General features: G+C 41.7%; 1 protein-coding gene across 5 annotated transcripts in view; it reads left to right on the top strand.

Moving 5' to 3' along the window:
* Positions 1–17,481, top strand: part of FRY (FRY microtubule binding protein) — a 620,873-nt gene that overhangs the window by 235,697 nt on the left and 367,695 nt on the right. The gene's annotated exons all lie outside the window — the stretch shown is intronic.

Genomic DNA, 17,481 nt, shown 5'->3' with positions numbered 1-17,481 from the left:
CAAACAGGATTTAGCCAAGGGAAGGAAAGAGAATAAATTTGAAAAAGAACCTTGATTCCATACAGGTCCCCCACACCTGTGTTTAACGACTGCAGGAGCTCTCCTGTGGGTGGCAGAGATTTTAGCAAGCAAAACCTGAGGTGAGATTACTTTCTGGAGGCAGGTGGTAGCATCCCTCACCCTGAGATGGTAGAAAGCAAGGTGGTGAGAGACCTGGGGGGGGGGGTGAGCCAGCTGGAGAGCTAGGTAGGCCCATTAGCCAAGACCTGGAAAATCATAGAAGTGGGAGGCCATGGGTTCAGCAGCATCAAGTGACTTGACTGAAATTTCAGTTCAAGATTGAGAAGTGCCACCTGGCTCATTCGAGGCTCTTGGCCACCTTGACAGGAGCGTGGCCACAAGAGACAGACGTGGATGGAAGAGGTAAAACCTTGAGGGCAGCTGTGTAGAGACCCTAAAGTATGATCAAGATACCAGGAAGATGAGGTGGCAATCGGAAGGAAATGTGGGATTAAAAGGAATGTGAGATTTGTTTGTTTAGTGTTTTTTCAGATGTGAGGTATGTTTTCACAAAGATTAGAAAAATCTCATAGAAAGAAAAAGATTCCCTGAAACAAGAGACCAAGGGTGTGAGTTCCTAGGCTCAGAGGCCAAGAGGGGGTAGAGGAGGTGTTTTCTCCATCCTAACAAGACAAGGCAGGGAGGTAGGTGGTGCTTGAGATTTGGGGGCAGAAAAGTGGGAGCATTTACATCAGCTGCCATCTATGGGCAAAGCTATACCCTGATGGAAGAAAAGTTGGAAGGATCTGAAGAGGAGAGAAGCATGAAGAGACTGTAATAGCATGGGGCACACACTTGCCCAAGATGACCCGGGGGAGCCTGGCACCATATACCATCTTGCAGGGTTTTTTCTGCTCGCCCCTCTCTCCTGTAAGCATCCCTAGAAGTGTATGAGAATGGTTTGATTGTGTTTCCTGGGGTTTTCTGATGTTGAATTGCACCACCTTATCTAATTCCCCACAAACCCCAAACACACTGCCATGGGAGCAGAGCCTTTTGCTCTGGTCAGTTTTCCTCCCTATTTTATTTCTAATTCATTGTATGATTCTTCCCTCTGTGCTCTTGCTTTTACCCTCTGAGTTGCCTATACCTTTGGCTGCACAATTTGAAAAGCATGTGGTTTTGTGTCTACCTTTTCTAGTTGTGTTTTGTAACTGCCCATCACGATCCATTCTGCCTTCCATGTCATTTTTATAGAACCCAGTATAAAGTTGGACTCTTTAATACAAGCCCATGTACAAAAATATACAACTACTTTGCTCATGTATTTTGTGGTGCGTGCATCTCCTCCCCTTCTCAGTTGGGAATGTTTGTGGCAGTAAGTAGGCTATCTGCTAATCTGCCCTTTCCTCATGTCACCGGTTCTTTTTTTTTAATTTTAATTTTAATTTTTATTTATTTATTTATTTGAGAGGAGAGAGAGAGAGAGAGAGAGAGAGAGAGAGAGAAGGGGGGAGGAGCAGGAAGCTTCAACTCCCATATGTGCCTTGAGCGGGCAAGCCCAGGGTTTTGAACCGGCAACCTCAGCATTCCAGGTCAACGCTTTATCCACTGCACCACCACAGGTCAGACTTGTCACCAATTCTTGCCCGATGCCACAATCCCCAGGTCCTGCTGCTCACTTGTGGCTTTGCACTAGGTTTAGTTTCCCTCCGTGTCCTATGCTTGCCTTTCAGATCTCCATTGTTTTGCCCCTGGCACCACAGTCTTCTCTCTCTTCCGAGGGCATTCTGGAGCAGGGGAGCCCCTAGGAGGTACAAGTCATCTTGTTTGTGCTTTCTGAGTTCTTACCAGGTCTTTTGGGAAATAAGGAAGGGAACTAACCTTTGGGAGCATCTACCTATATTAGGTGCGTTCCTTATGTTACCTGCATTAACGCTTACAGTAACCCAGCTGTAGGAGGTGTTGGCCCCAGTTTAGAGACAGACGAATCCCAGGGAGATTCAGTAAGTTCTTGAGACATATTTCTGGGCCAGAACTGGAGACATCCTTCTTTCTGCCCAAAAGTCAAAGGGGATGGAGTTTATCCCTGTACATCACCTAGACATTCATGCAGTGGGCACCCTAGTCAGGGGCATTGGCCTTGACCTTAGCACTGAACTGCTTTTGATGAAAGGTTGACCTTCCTGGCAGGCAGACTCTTCACTACGGAGTCCCAACAGGAGGCAGCTTCACCAGTAGGTGGCGATGTGGCTGCACTGCAAGTATACGCGATGCACATGGCAAAGCAGCTAGTGAGGAGCCTCTGGAGGGGCGGTGTTGAAACTCTTTTTTTCCTTTAAATAATACTTTAGGTGAAGTTAACAAAACATAAAGTTAACCATTTTAAAGTGACAATTCACCTGCATTTAGTACATTCACAATGTTGCATAATCACCACCTCTGTCTGATCCGGAAACATTTCCATCATTCTAGAGTGAAATCCTTAACCATTAAGTGGATTCTCCCCATTGCTCCTCCCTGATCCCCTGACAACAGCTGGTCTGCATTCTCTCTATGTATTGACCCAATCTAGCTATTTCTTATAAATGGAATCATGTAATGTGCCCTTTGGTGCCTGGCTTCTTCCCCTGGACATCGTGGTTTTGAGGTTTATCCACATAGTACATGTCATATTTCATTCCTTTCTTATGGCAGAATAATATTCCACTGTTATGAATAGACCAGTTTGCTTACCCAGTCTTCCACTGGTGGCCATTGCCCTTTCCAACTTTTGGTCATTGTGAAGAGAGCTGCCACGAACATGCATGCACGTGTATTCTTTGAGTCTTTGTTTTCACTTCTTTGGAGGGCATACCAAGAGTGGAAATGTGAGGTCCTATGGTCATTCTCTGTTTAATTTTTTTGAGGACCTGCTGAACTTTTCCTCAGTAGCTGACCCATCTTGCATTCCCACAGCAATGTATGAGATTTTCAATTTTTTTTTACTGTGACTCATAATCAGAAATTTACACATTTTGCATACCACCCAGCATTTACACATGTGGGTGTATATACAACCTATGTACCCACTGTACATATTTAAATATATAAAAACAAATTTTATGAAATTGTGCTCACCCATGCTACCTGATATACTCTGATGTGTTCCTTCCTGTCTTATTTTATTTTTAAAAAATTATGCTGGTTTTTACTCACCAAATTAGTTCCATAACTCAAAGCAAAATGAAATCTTAAAAATTATCTGTTAAGGTCAGAGTACTATTCTAAGTGTATGTAACAATATAATATACCTCCTTTGCATTTGGATAGTCAAAGAATTTAGGATATCATTCATCAATTTATCAATACATACAAGTTTGGGGGAATTTAAACATAGACAATTTAGCTCACATATACATGTGAGTTATAGGGCATGTACGTACTTGATACTGTAAGGACAATAACGAACTGGAGTTTATATTTTTTGGTGGTGGTTTCTAGGAAAAGTACTCTGATTCATGATGTTTGCATTTGGCTCAGTTCTTTCAGTGTCACTTGAGTATTTCATAGAGTAAGGTACAAAACAGTAGAATGGTGACAGAAAGAGGAAGTGACAGTGACAGAAGAAGTGACAGGAAGAAGGAAACTTGAGAGAATTAGAAGGAAAGCGTGAGAAGCTTCTCAGGTGTGTAGCAAGTAGGACCATTATCCAGAGTCATCTGACAGTCATCTGACACCTCTCCCAGAGGAGAGGTGTTGGATGCAGGGGAGATGAGTGGTCAGAGCCCACATGCCCAAGCAGGTCCCTGGAGATGACTGCAGGGCCCATGGGCTTAGATGGGAAAAATTACATTTTACTTTTTATTAACCTCCAACCAAAATTTAGTATTTTCTTCAATTGCAAATATAGGCAAAATGCATAGTACTAGCAGTACCTGTGACTTTCCTATCAATTGAAATCACAGATATTTTTCATCATAATACAGTTGTTTTGGATAGATTTAAATATTATTATTTTATTTTAAAATTATCATAAGCATTAGGCTTGCCCTGGACTATGTTACTTAATGTGTTATCAAAGAAATGCATGAATATCATACCACACTTTTGTCGATGTTAAAATAATTTGATCATTATACTTCAAAGTATAGGGGTTTCCTTTGGAATCCCCTGCTTTTTGTCTTATTTGAGTAAAACACATTCTGAGAAGGAGCTCATGGGCGTTGTCAGATGCTAGAGGGGTGCATGGCACAAAAATAGTTAGAAATCTCCAACAGTCACACTGTCCAGTACAAGAGCCACCAGCCACATGCAGTTTCTGAGAACATGGAGTGTGGTTAGTCCAGATTGAGGTGTGCTATGAAATACACACCAGGTTTTACATATTTAGTGAAAAAAATAAAAAGAATATTAAATGCTCCAGTGGCCCTGTCCAGTTGGCTCGGCGGTAGACTGTGAAGCCCTGGGTTCGATTCCTATTCAGGGCCCCTAGGAGAGATGACCATCTGCTTCTACCCCACTTCTCTCTCTTCCCCCCCATCCCACAGCCATGGCTTAATTGATTTGAGTGTTTTGGCCCCCAGCACTGAGGGTGACTCCTCAAACCTCTGCCCCAGGTGCTAAAAATAGGTCCGTTGTGAGCATGGCCCAGATGGGCAGCGCATTGGCCTCAGACAGGGGTTGCCAGGTGGATCCCAGTTGGGGCACATGCGGGAGTCTGTATTTCCCCTACTCTCAGTTAAAAACAAATGCCCCACTGATAATTTTATATTTAACACATGTTGAAATGATACTACTTTAGGTACATTAATTAGGTTAAACAAAATGTGTTAAATTTAATTTCACCTGTTTATTTCTAATTATTATAATGTAGATACTAAAGATTTTTAAATCACATATGTGACTCATATTACATTTCTGTTGGGCACACTAGCCTAGTCTCAGATCCAACTTCCAACTCTGATTCTCTCACATAACCAGCAATTATCACCACTACTGTTACTGTCATTACTTACCATGTCCTAGCTCGAGGGTCAGGAACCTTTTTGGCTGAGAGAGCCATGAACGCCACATATTTTAAAATGTAATTCCATGAGAGCCATACAATATGTTTAACACTAAATACAAGTAATTGTGTGCATTTTATGTAAGACCAACACTTTTAAAGTACAATAAGTCTCTGAATTCTTTTTAATAACATTGTTATGCTGTTGCTAACCAATGATGAATAAAGTACTTCTTACCATTAATGAGACTTCTGGTGCTGCATGGTTTTGCTGATGGCTTTGTATCTGGTTGATACGTGGTGAGGTTAAGCTTCATGCAGGCATGGAGACTTCCATCCATTAAATGTGATCTTAGGTTGGTCTTAACGTTCTTTAGATGTGAGAAAGACTGCTCACATGCATATGTAGAGCCAGACGTTGTCAGTACAGCAATACTCACATGCTGCAGTGTGTGGTATGTGACGGGAAGTGTGTTCCAAGTTTTGACAATCAGCTGGTCCGCAGGTTGAAGTTTTTTCATTTCTCCCCACTTGTGTTTGCTCTCCAACTCTGCTTGCTGTCATGCAAGTCTTTCCAAATCTTCATTCAGTGACTTGAACTTATTCACCCACATGTCTGAGACCTTCAGGTCAGCAGCTTGTAGCTCAAAATCTCTGACAGAGACACTGGGGATGTAACTCAGGTTGGCGTTGTCCACTGCACACTCGTGTGGATGGGTGATGAACTTAAAACGACGAGTGTGGTCACAAAATTCTCCAAAGCATGCTTTGAATGACTGCAGGAGATTAGATGTGAAGCCCACTAGCTGCTGGAGATCAAGATGTTGAGCAGGGTCACTTGCTGTGCATGCATCTTTAAACTCTGCCAGTTTTTCAAAGTGTAGTAAACGACCTGTTTCAATGTCGGCAATGAAGAGTTCCAGCTTGTTTTCAAATGCAAACACTGCTTGTTGAAGAGATAAGACTGTATTTCCAATGCCTTGCATTTTCCCATTGAGCTGGTTCAGATGTTCAGTCATGTCCACGAGATAGTAGAACTTCAGGAGCCACTCAGTGTTAGCTAACTCAGGATGCTCGACATTTTTCATTTCAAGAAAAGTCCAGATTTCGCTCAGACAAGCCACGAAACGGCTGAACACCTTCCCTCTTGACAACCAACACACATTGCTGTGCAGAAGCAGACCACGATAATTATCTCCAACTTCATCCAGCAGTGTTTTAAACTGGTGATCATTTAAAGCTCAGGCAACAATAAAGTTGACCACCTGAATGACCAGCAACATCACCTCACCAAGCTGCTTGCCATACATCTGAGCACAAAGCGCCTCCTGATGTAGGATGCAGTGAAAATTTAGGAAGGGTCTCTTTTCATGTTCATGAAGAAGTGCTACGAATCCTCTGTTTTTCCCCACCATGCACAGAGCACCATCAGTACACACCAAAATAAGTTTATCCATCGGTAGATTTTTTTTTCTTTAGAGAACTCACTTAAAGACTTGAATAAATCCTCCCCTCTTGTCTCTTTCATAGACAAAACAGCAAGTCTTTCCTCACGTAGTGTGTCACCGACAGCATACCTTGCAATCACACTGGGATTATGGTTTACATCTGTTGACTCATCCAAAGCGATAGAAAAGAATGGTGCTGCATTTATGTCCTTCACTTGTGTTGCCTCAATTTGATTTGCCATCATGATGGTACAATTGTGAACAGTTCTTGCTAACAGAGGCATGTCTTTTATTCATTTGATTATCTTGTCTTTATTCGAAAAGTCATCAAAAAGTTCATTGGCAACATCAAGCATGAATGTTTTGGCATAGTCCCCATCTGTGAATGGCTTTCCATTTCTCACAATTGCTAAAGCACCAGCAAAGTTAGCCGAATTCCAGTCACCTTGTTGGGTCCAAAACAGTAGCTCTTGACATGCTTTCTTCCTGCTGCCCCCCACTGGATATTTTGATGCAAATGTAGTATGGCGTGTGTTGAAGTGCTGCTTTATATTTGACCGTTTCATTGATGCAATTTTATCATTGCATATTAGACACACTGCAGAACCTGCTTTCTCCACAAAGGCAAATTACTCTGTCCATTCCTGCTAAAAAGTGCGATATTCCTCATCTCTTTTTCTTTTAGCCATCTTCTTCGTCAAAAGGGTTTCTGCAATTAGCTAGCTGACTACTTGATTAAAAGGAAGGAAGTTCACTTTCTGACCTCACAACGACCCGTGTATGTTACACATTATCCAATAAAAATTTGGTGTTGTCCCGGAGGACAGCTGTGATTGGCTCTAGCCACCCGCAACCATGAACATGAGCGGTTGGAAATGAATGGATTGTAATACATGAGAATGTTTTATATATTTTTTTTTTTCCAGAGACAGAGAGAGAGTCAGAGAGAGGGATAGATAGGGACAGAAGACAGGAACAGATTGATGAGAAGCATCAATCATTAGTTTTTCGTTGCGCATTGCGACACCTTAGTTGTTCATTGATTGCTTTCTCATATGTGCCTTGACCACGGGCCTTCAGCAGACTGAGTAACCCCTTGCTCGAGCCAGCACCTTGGGTCCAAGCTGGTGAGCTTTTGCTCAAACCAGATGAGCCCGAGCTCAAGCTGGTGACCTCGGGGTGTCGAACCTCGGTTCTCGGCATCCCAATCCGACACTCTATCCACTGCGCCACCACCTGGTCAGGTTATATTTTTAACGTTATTATTTTTTTTAATTAAAGATTTGTCTGGAAGCCAGATGCAGCCATCAAAAAAGCTACATCTGGCTTGCGAGCCATAGGTTCCCAACCCCTGTCCTAGCTGTTGGGTCCCCATAAATTTCCCTTTTCTTACCTGTAAGAGTAGATAGAAGCCCAAAAAAGAAAGTGTGGCTATTTAAGCCAGACAGAGCCTTCTTCCTAATACATTTCTCTGTCATCAACAACTTTTATCCATGTTCTCTTTCCTTGCTCTTATGCTACCCATCCTAATGAACAAAAAAGAAAAATTATATGTGAAGTGATAAAGATGAGGATATAAGAATTCACAAATGAAATGAATTTTTAAAAAAGAGTTTAAAGGATTAAAAGGAAAAAATTCCCTTGGAAAGCAAAAAAGCTGGAAAATCTGTCTTGAAATGGGGTGGAGCAGTGGCAGACAGCGGTTGCCACCCATCCTGTATTTATTCAGAGGTTGAGGTGGCGCTTGGATAAGACCCAAGCAAACCACTAGCACATTCCTGGAGTTTGGAAATGGCCACTTACAAGGTAGGAAAATCTGGTATGTCCCTAAACCAAAGACTGAAAGTCCAGTGGGCTGTGTCTAGTAGGTGGGAAGGTGACAGTGTGTCTCTTTAAGAGTAAAGGGCTGAGGAGAGACTCTGGTCCTTAGTATTTGTCTGATCAATACTGTGTTGGAGCCCTGAGCATCCTAACTCCAGCACCCTGGGAATAAGAGCTCTTTCATCTACAGAATCTCCTTTGAGATGATGAATGAACTTTCTGTAGACAGCAGAGATAACACCTCATAAATGAGAAGGGAATCGCTCAAACACACAAGTGGACACTATGGCCAGAGCCTGGCAGAGAGGGTTGACCATAACATTGCATTTCCCCATAGCTAGCACTTGTTGGGTCAGAAGCATGTGCTGCACCTCCATTTCCCTAGCTTTTCAGAGTAACCTCACTCACCCTAACTGTCTGCAAAATTCATCATTCTCACTCTGACTCCTAAACTGAGCTGTGCATTTGGAACTGTTCTCACCACCAGCCAGTTCAGTTGCTCCTTGCCATCACTTAGACATTTTCTAACAGCCACACCCTCCTACACAAAGCCCTGCCTGTCTAGTCAAAGTAGGGCGGTGAGTTCCCCACCCTTTCTAAAAACATGCCCTGCAAGACTTTCTCTAGCCTCCAAAATGTACTTGCCCTCCACGTTACACATTCAACTGCATGTGAGCTGTGCCTGTGGGGAAGAGCGTGGCATGTGTGTCTGCTCTCCTGACGTGGGTGTCTGAAGGGGACGTCTGAACACACGGTACTGTGAGCATGTGGTCATTTTGAAGGCTTCAGAGGTCTAACTAGTGATGTGCAGGGAAGTGGACTCTTTTTTTAAAGCATTAGTTCCCACTGAAGAGATGCTCCTTGTGTCTCTAATTCCTTAGTTCCCCTCTTCTCTGTCTCGGTGACTATAACCTGGCTCCCGTTCTGGTTTGTCTTGGCTTGGTTCTTGTCCAGACCCTCTCAGTTATTCTTTGGGCTGAGCAAAGCACTGGGATATTGCCTTACTGATTTCACAGTTATTTTCATATTAATTTATCTCTTCTTAATTTCTAATTATTTTATGGCCCATGTTATCGTCTCCTATTGGTCAGCCAGTGTGTGCTTCATACTGGATGTTTTTGATACTAGTGGTATCAAAACATAATTGAGAAGGTAAAGCTGTTGCCAAAACAGTCAAGTAATATATGCCAAAGACTTACATAAAGTAGTTCATTAGCTCGTGCTCTGCTTTCACCAGCCACGCTTCCTCCCAGGAGCATGGCCTGCCCTGAGGGACAGAGTTCTTAGATAACCTGTCCAAGGTCATAGTATCAGGGTCCAAAATAGGAGCGGAATAGTTTTTTGATTCCTAGTCCTTCAGCCTTTGTTGATAGATAACTATAAACATGTTATCACACTGAGAAGAAGGGAAAACATTTTAGTATGTGTAAAATTAAGTAGCAAGCATAGAAAAAAAGTCTGAATCAATATTTCTAATGTCTCTCAATTCCACTGACATTAAAATTATAAATTTTAATAACTATATACATTAAATGGCATCTTTGAGAAAATGTTGACTTTCCCCTTATGATTTAAAATCTAACATTTTTGTTTATGAAATTGAGAACTATTGTGGGGATATTAGCTCTAGCCCTAAGAGGTTGTTAATATTTGTCACTAAATAATGAAAATATCTTATGATGCAGTACTTTTAATTGCAACTATGAGAATGTTCCTCTTTTGTTAGATTATCATTCATTTGGGAAAGTACCAATGTTTTCTTAGGTCTCCTTTAATGGTAAATAGTGTTTATGGAAGGGTTATGATTAATATAAATATAACATTTTTATCCTATTCAGTGTTACCTATCAGTGCATTTTTGGCAAGTAATAATGTGCAAAGAAAATGCTATTTTCTGCTTCTTTAGAAACACTTAATCTTTTATAGTCATGCATTAATTGTTGGCTACTATTATAACTAATAATTAGTTTTATTGGTCTTATTGGTGGCTCAGTGAAAATAATTTTTCAGGCTATTGATGGTATTTGGAAATAGGGTAGTAAAGTTATCAGTCCTGTTGTGTGTTTTCACAGTAAAGGCCAGTGGAGGGAACGTGCCCACATTTCCTCTTTACATACCCGTCTGCAAATACAGTGGCAGGCAAAAGGAGGCTTACAGTTGTTCATATGGAAAATACAATAATTAATAGATACTAATATGTAAATAAACTCAGTGTTTTGCATACTCACAACTACAAACCTACTTTTGCTCAACCCTGTACAATATTAATTTCTCCATGGGCCTGGCATTTACTCTGCAGAAGTTGAGGTCAGACTTTATATGTGCGAAATGTGTGACACAGCATCTTCTGATTTGGGCCCTAGGTTAATAATAACCATCCAAATAGCATGCAGTCCTCACCTTGAGAGGTTAATGAGACGAGTAAGTTAGGTCAATGTTGACCTGATATAAAACCAACTATAATCTCTACTCAGCTTTATCCTGGACACCAAAAGTTAGAAGCACTAAAATATCAAGTAATACTTTTCTGTATGTGCACATGCTTAGGTTTTCTTTACCTGTGCAAAACTTGAACATTATCCTCGTAGCCATCAGAGGTGCCTAGAGGTGGGGGCCTGGTGTAAAGAGTAGGGCCCTTCCACCTCCTTTCCCTCAGTGACTGTGGACTTACTTGGGCATTTGCTCTGGGTGTTCTGAACTCATTGCTAGCTACAGATCTGCTACTTAACAGTAGTCCCCTGTCTATGAGCTCACTTAATCCCCTAACACAACTGTGAGGTAAGCACTATTGCACAAACCGGGAAACTGAGGCTGGAAGATGTTCAAAACTTTGCCAATAACACAGCTCCTACACAACAGAGCAGGAACCTAACCCTTGTATACATCATGCCTCTTCTAATTCATATCCTTTGAAAATTTGCTCCTGAAGTCACTCTTCAATTGTCTGGAGCAGTGTTGGCAAGAGGCTCAGTTAGGAAGATGCCAGAGCAGACCTGAGCTCATGGATGCCCCAGGACCAGTTTGTCTTCAGGAAGTTCCAGTGCCGCTTCTAGAGAGTTGCCCACAGGTGCCCAGAAATGTTTTCACTGGTCAGCATTGTCCATACAAGTCCTCTGAGATCTAGGCTAGCATGATGTCTTGACATCAAGCTCTTATCAATGGTAATTCTCCTATCTAACTCAAAACTTGTAAGGCACTATAGATGCCAAGGGGCTCATGAAGGGGATGAACTTCGGGCTTGTTCCCACTCTCTGCTGCCACTTCTCAGTGTCACCTATTGTCTTCTCCCATTCCCATTGCTCTAGACCAGCAATTTTCATCCAGGGTCCTGCAAGAATTTTAAAAACACACAATTTCTGACTATTTAGTCAGACACACTGATTTTTTCCCCTTAGATTTTCAGATTAAAAAAATGACAACAGCCAACACAACAATAGCTGTCTAGTGTGAATGAATCAAAATTACACCTATTTTTTTTTTGTCAGGTTGGCAAAAAATATAGTCTATTTTTTGGCATGCCACAGAATTTTAGTAATTAGTTTATGGGTCCCCTGAGATGGAGAAGGTTGAAAATTGCTGTCCTATACTAACATCCACCTCCTTTGTCTTGGCCTCAGTTCCATACAAAACTCCTTTGCAGGAATGTTTGTGGGAAAGAAAAACGGGTTCTGCTGCTATCTTTTGCTGAAAACAATTTTAGGAGACACAGTTTTCCTTGTTTGTGTCGGGATCTGTGCAACGACAAGCTGTGCTTTAATGAAGTTCGGTTACATTAAAATTTTTTAAATGTATTTCAGTTCAGTTGAAAATATTTGTACTGGGTAGTCATGAAATAAATGTTTTCAAAACTCAGAGAATTCATTTTTGTGATGGTTTGTCTCTGTGGTTTGGATTTTTTAAGAGAATGATGATTGTATTTTTTGTTTTTGAAATGAACATTGTGTGGCATCATTTCCTGTTTTTTCTCTAATGTTTCTGAGCAGGGTAGATCAGCCCAAATCAAGTATCTAAAACAGATGAAAGAGAAGTTTGTGGCTTTCTCAACACTTGGCTCTTAGGTTATCTCTAAAAGGCCTCTTATTCTACCACATGAAAAGAAACAAAACCCTGCCTCCCTGTTACCATTGATCTCAGCTGCTATCTTTCTAAGTCAACCTAGGCAATGCTTAATATGACTTGGCATCATGTACTATAATACTAGGGATATACTGTAGTATATTTGATGCTTTTTTGTACTTTAAAACTATTGATCAGAAATTGATAAAGCAACTTTTTTTACATTAAGTGATTTTCTTTGTTTCCTCACCATGCTAGTAAAACGTTTCTGTCTAATACAGTTTGTGCCAGAATGTGCACATTACTCTGACAATAAATACATGTGTGTGCCCACATGTAGCCATCCCCAGGGAAAAGGGCAGGCTCGAATCCTAACCCATCACCTTGACCAGGTGCTTTAACTCCTCAGGTGATGGCTTTTGATGCTGACAAGCATCCAGATTATATGCTGAGCTTGTTTTCAAATTATTTTTGGAACAAGGCACATTTTAATCTCAAAACAAATGTCACAAATGCTAGGAAAGGGAATGTTAAATATGAATTAAAACACAAACCACTGCACTTCAGTTGTATTTTTCCCCCACAGGCTACAGACAGCACTAGGTGTGCATGACACACCTGTTCACTCCTGACTCACTCACCATATGTCTTCTGCATGAAGACTTAATGTGTTCCAGGAGTTGTGGGGGAGACATGATGACACAGCTCTTCTGGAGGGAGAGGTAGACAGCAGGTTGTAATCAGAACCAAGGCAGGACAGGGAGATGGCACACTGTGAGTTATAGACAGTCCACACACCCTGTACCATTCTCATCCCACTCCATTCAACAGCCTGAGGCCTAGGTGACCAGTTGGCCACTTCCTTTCTGAAAAACTCTCTTTTTCTTAGTTCCTGCTATAGCAGCCCATCAGGCATCTTGACTAAAAACAGTGCTGCCTTCTTGTGGATCAAGTATTGGGTAGATGTGCCCCTCACCAGGGAGGACACAGCCCATGACTACCCCTTTGCTGCTTGGAGAGTGAGATTCAGACTGGATCTCCACCTTCATTTGCCCCATCCCCTTCCCAAGTCAGGTGTCCTTCTACAGGTGATAACCTGTGCCATGAATCAAAGATATGTGAAAAAGAATAACGTTCTCCTCTAGTTTCCTTTGGACTGGGACTATAGCTAGCCCCCAGGGAATAATTCCTCCTCTAGGATAAAGCTCCCTGAGGCAGAGATGCAGTGAATACAGCTGACCCTTCCACAACACAGGCTTGAACTGTGTGGGCACACTTATAAGCAGATTTTTAAAAAATAAGTGCATTAGAAAATCTTAGATTTGTGGCAGTTTTAAAAAACCTGCAAACAAACCTATGATTTTTTTTCCTTTTTTTCTTTGTGACAGAGACAGAGAGAGACAGAGAGAGGGATAGATAGGGACAGACAGAGAGGAAAGGAGATGAGAAGCATCAATTCTTTGTTGCAGCACCTTAGTTGTTCATTGATTGCTTTCTCATATGTGCCTTGACCAGGGGGCTACAGCAGACCGAGTGACCCCTTGCTCAAGCCAGTGACCTTGGGCTCAAGCTGGTGAGCTTTTGTTTAAACCAGATGAGCCTGCGCTCAAGCTGGCGACCTTGAGGTTTCAAACCTGGGTCTCCACATCCCAGTCCACTGCACCACTGCCTGGTCAGGTCCTTAGGATTATTTTTCTTTTTCTTTTTTTCTTTTTTATTTTTCTGAAGTGAGAAGAAGAGAGGCAGAGAGACACACTCTTGCATGTGCCTGACCGGGATCCACCCAGCATGCCCACCAGGGGGCGATGCTCTGCCCATCTGGGGCATTACAACTGGAGCCATTCTAGCACCTGAGGCGGAGTCCATGGAGTCATCCTCAGCGCCCAGGCCAACTTTGCTCCAGTGGAGCCTTGGCTTCGAAAGGGGAAGAGAGAGACAGAGAGGAAGGAGAGGGGGAGGGGTGGAGAAGCAGATGGGCACGTCTCTTGTGTGCCCTGGCTGAGAATCGAACCCGGGACTTCCACACACCGGGCTGACATCTTATCACTGAACCAATCGGCCAGGGCCCTTAGGATTTTCTTAACAACTGGGTTTCCTTCTCTCTGGGTTACTTTATTGTAAGGATACAGTATATAATATGTGTTAATATATTACATACAAAATATGATTTAATTAACTGTTTATGTTGTCCGTAAGGCTTCCATTCAACAGTAGGTTATTAGTAGTTAAGTTTTGAGGAGTCAAAAGTTATACGTGGATTTTTGTCTGGGGGGGGCTGACAGAGTGGTCAACTACCCCCAACCCTGTGTTGTTCAAGGATCAGCTGTAATCCTAAAGAGACAATGGGGCTTGAAGTAGTCATATCAGTGATGAGGAGGGTTCTTAGCTTGTTCCTGAAATTTCTCTAAGAAAGTTGGTAACCATGATTTTCATCTTGCTTGTGATTAAAAAACAATTTCAGAATAAATGAATTAGGTTCTAAAATTTTCTACACCTAAATTTTACTGGCTCTATGACATTGACCTTATTTTATGCCTCTTTAAGCCTTAATATTCTCATCTTTAAAATGGGGCTATTAAGAATACTCCATAGGTTTGGGATAAAGATTAAGTATGATACAATATGTATTTTTTAGCACAATATTAATGTTCAATAAATTGCAGATAGTGTCATTTATTGTTATCACTTGTCTTGGGTCACTTTTTGACTTTTTTCCTCTCTGACACCATTTCCTGACATCTCCCACTTTTCCTGTATTACTGCTATCTTTCCATCACCACCCAACATCTATGCCAGACTCCTTGCTTCAAGATTCATTGTATGTTCTCCTAAGATCTTTAAGCTATGAAAGCTGAAATTATTTTGGGTCATGTTAAATGACAACTAAAGTCATACAGCAAACAGGGACAAATTCAGATTTTATTGTTGCATTTTAAATACCTCTGTCCAGTGTCTCACCACATTTTTTAGTAACCCCCTCCCCTCTTAGAGAGAGAAGAGACAAAGGATAAAGGTTTATCTTAGTTGGCAGCAGGTGTCATTCTATTTGGTTTGTAGACCTTTCAATAAAACAAAGGTCTTTTCTGTTCGTTGACCATATATGCTCTCTTTAAAGGCCCCTGTACAAGGGACAGGCACCCACTGGACAGGTTTTCACAGTCAATGGCAGAATCCAGTGCTGAGGGCTCATTCACTCTTCACAGGGAGAGCCAGATGCCACTGAAAACATTATTTTCTAAATAGCATTTACGTTAATATGACAGTTTCCTCTTGAAAGGTACATAAATGAGGCATTCTCAACAAAGTACTTTTGAAAACTTCAAAAAGCCAGTAAAGTCAACAGAGAGAACCTCTGGATGCTTGAATAACAATGTATCATAGCATGTTTGTTCATTGCTGCTATTTTTTTTTTTTTTTTTTTTTTTTACAGAGGCAGAGATAGACAGGGACAGACAGACAGGAACAGAGAGAGATGAGAAGCATCAATCATCAGTTTCTCGTTGCGCGTTGTGACTTCTTAGTTGTTCATTGATTGCTTTCTCACATGTGCCCTGACCGTGGGCCTTCAGCAGACCGAGTAACCCCCTGCTGGAGCCAGCGACCTTGGGTCCAAGCTGGTGAGCTCTTTGCTCAAGCCAGATGAGCCCGCGCTCAAGCTGGCGACCTCGGGGTCTCGAACCTGGGTCCTTCCGCATCCCAGTCCGACGCTCTATCCACAGCGCCACCACCTGGTCAGGCATTGCTGCTATTTTTAAATGTCTCTACCTTGCTATCTCCACATATTTGTCATTGGTGTTTAAAACTCATACACTTTTTAAGTCACACAAATGCTACAAACATGTATTTAACTTAAATTTTAAAGTTCTGAATCCCTAAGAGTTCATAATAAAAGTCAATATAGCAAACATTTCATTGTTTATGTAATTCGTAATGTCATTTAGTTTTCCCATCAGCCAAGTGAGGTCAGTACCCCTATTATGCCCATTTTACAGATGAGGAAACTAAGGCTTAATGAGGATAACAGCTTGCCCTGGGTCTCATAGCTGATCCGGGCTAATGCCAGGTAGGACGGTAACATGTCCTGTGAGTCTTTTTGCTCATCAATTCCAAGGCAGCATGCGTTCCCTACGAGGCAGCAGAAAGGTAGGCACAGACATTAGTTGTTTTCAGATGTGATAGCTGTTTCAAGGTAAAAACTTTGGGTCTGATTTCACCTGGAATCCACACATTCAAATTACAGGTGATAAAACAAAATTAGCTCATCAAATTTCATATGCATTGAAATGAAAAATAACCTAGTCTGATGAGAGATTTCATGAGAATAAAGAGGTGGAAATCCTGAGGGGTGTGTGCTTGTCTCTTATGTACATGTAAGGAGTTTGAAAAGCTCGTTATATTGATAGCATCTTAGGGCATTCCAGGACATAGTCTTAAAAGTTTTCTTTAGTGTCAAAAACTTTAAATTCTTAGTCTTAAAAAAATTTTTTTTTCTTTCTCTTTCATTTCTCAAATGAATTGTTAGTCTAGGAAGTCCTATTTGTGTAATTATTTGTGGGAGGAGGGATGCCCAACAATTTTTATGTTAATTATGGTTTATTATGGTTAAATATGGTTTATTAAGGAGTCTACGGTTTATGAGATGGTTGGCCAAATCCCACTTACTCGAATGTAGTCTGTCAAATGTTCTTATTTTGATTATGCTCTGGTCAAAGCTAAATGGTAATGAGAAACAAATCTAGCTAAAATCAGAACACCTGATACTGAGATTTCATGAAGTAAAAAGCCATTGTGCAGGAAGGAACCTAATAGTTTTGCTTCTTATCCTTTTAGTACAAACAAATGAAGCTTTATTGGGCTCGGTGGTTCTTAGGAATAAAAGGTTTGAGAAGCAGATCCACTGACATCGGGTAAACAAGCCCACTGAACAGTTGGTACCGGTCCCCTGGGCCTTCTGCTTTGGGGCTGGTGTGCCCCTCAACATGACAGCATCTAGGGGAGAGGAGGCTCAAAGCTCAGTGCTCACTGTACGAGTGAAGGAAGGGGTGGGAGAGAAATCCTAGGCAAAGGTCCTGTTGCTGAGCTTGCTGGCTGCGACGAGGCTGAAGGATGGGGCTTTTAAGAAACGTCACTGCAACCAGATCCAGGGTCGCAGTCGGCTCACGGCAGCAG

The sequence above is a fragment of the Saccopteryx bilineata genome, chromosome 2, assembly GCF_036850765.1.
Source record: "Saccopteryx bilineata isolate mSacBil1 chromosome 2, mSacBil1_pri_phased_curated, whole genome shotgun sequence".
NCBI lineage: Eukaryota > Metazoa > Chordata > Mammalia > Chiroptera > Emballonuridae > Saccopteryx > Saccopteryx bilineata.
Note: the sequence above shows the minus strand (reverse complement) of the source record. Positions and strands in the feature narration are given on the sequence as shown.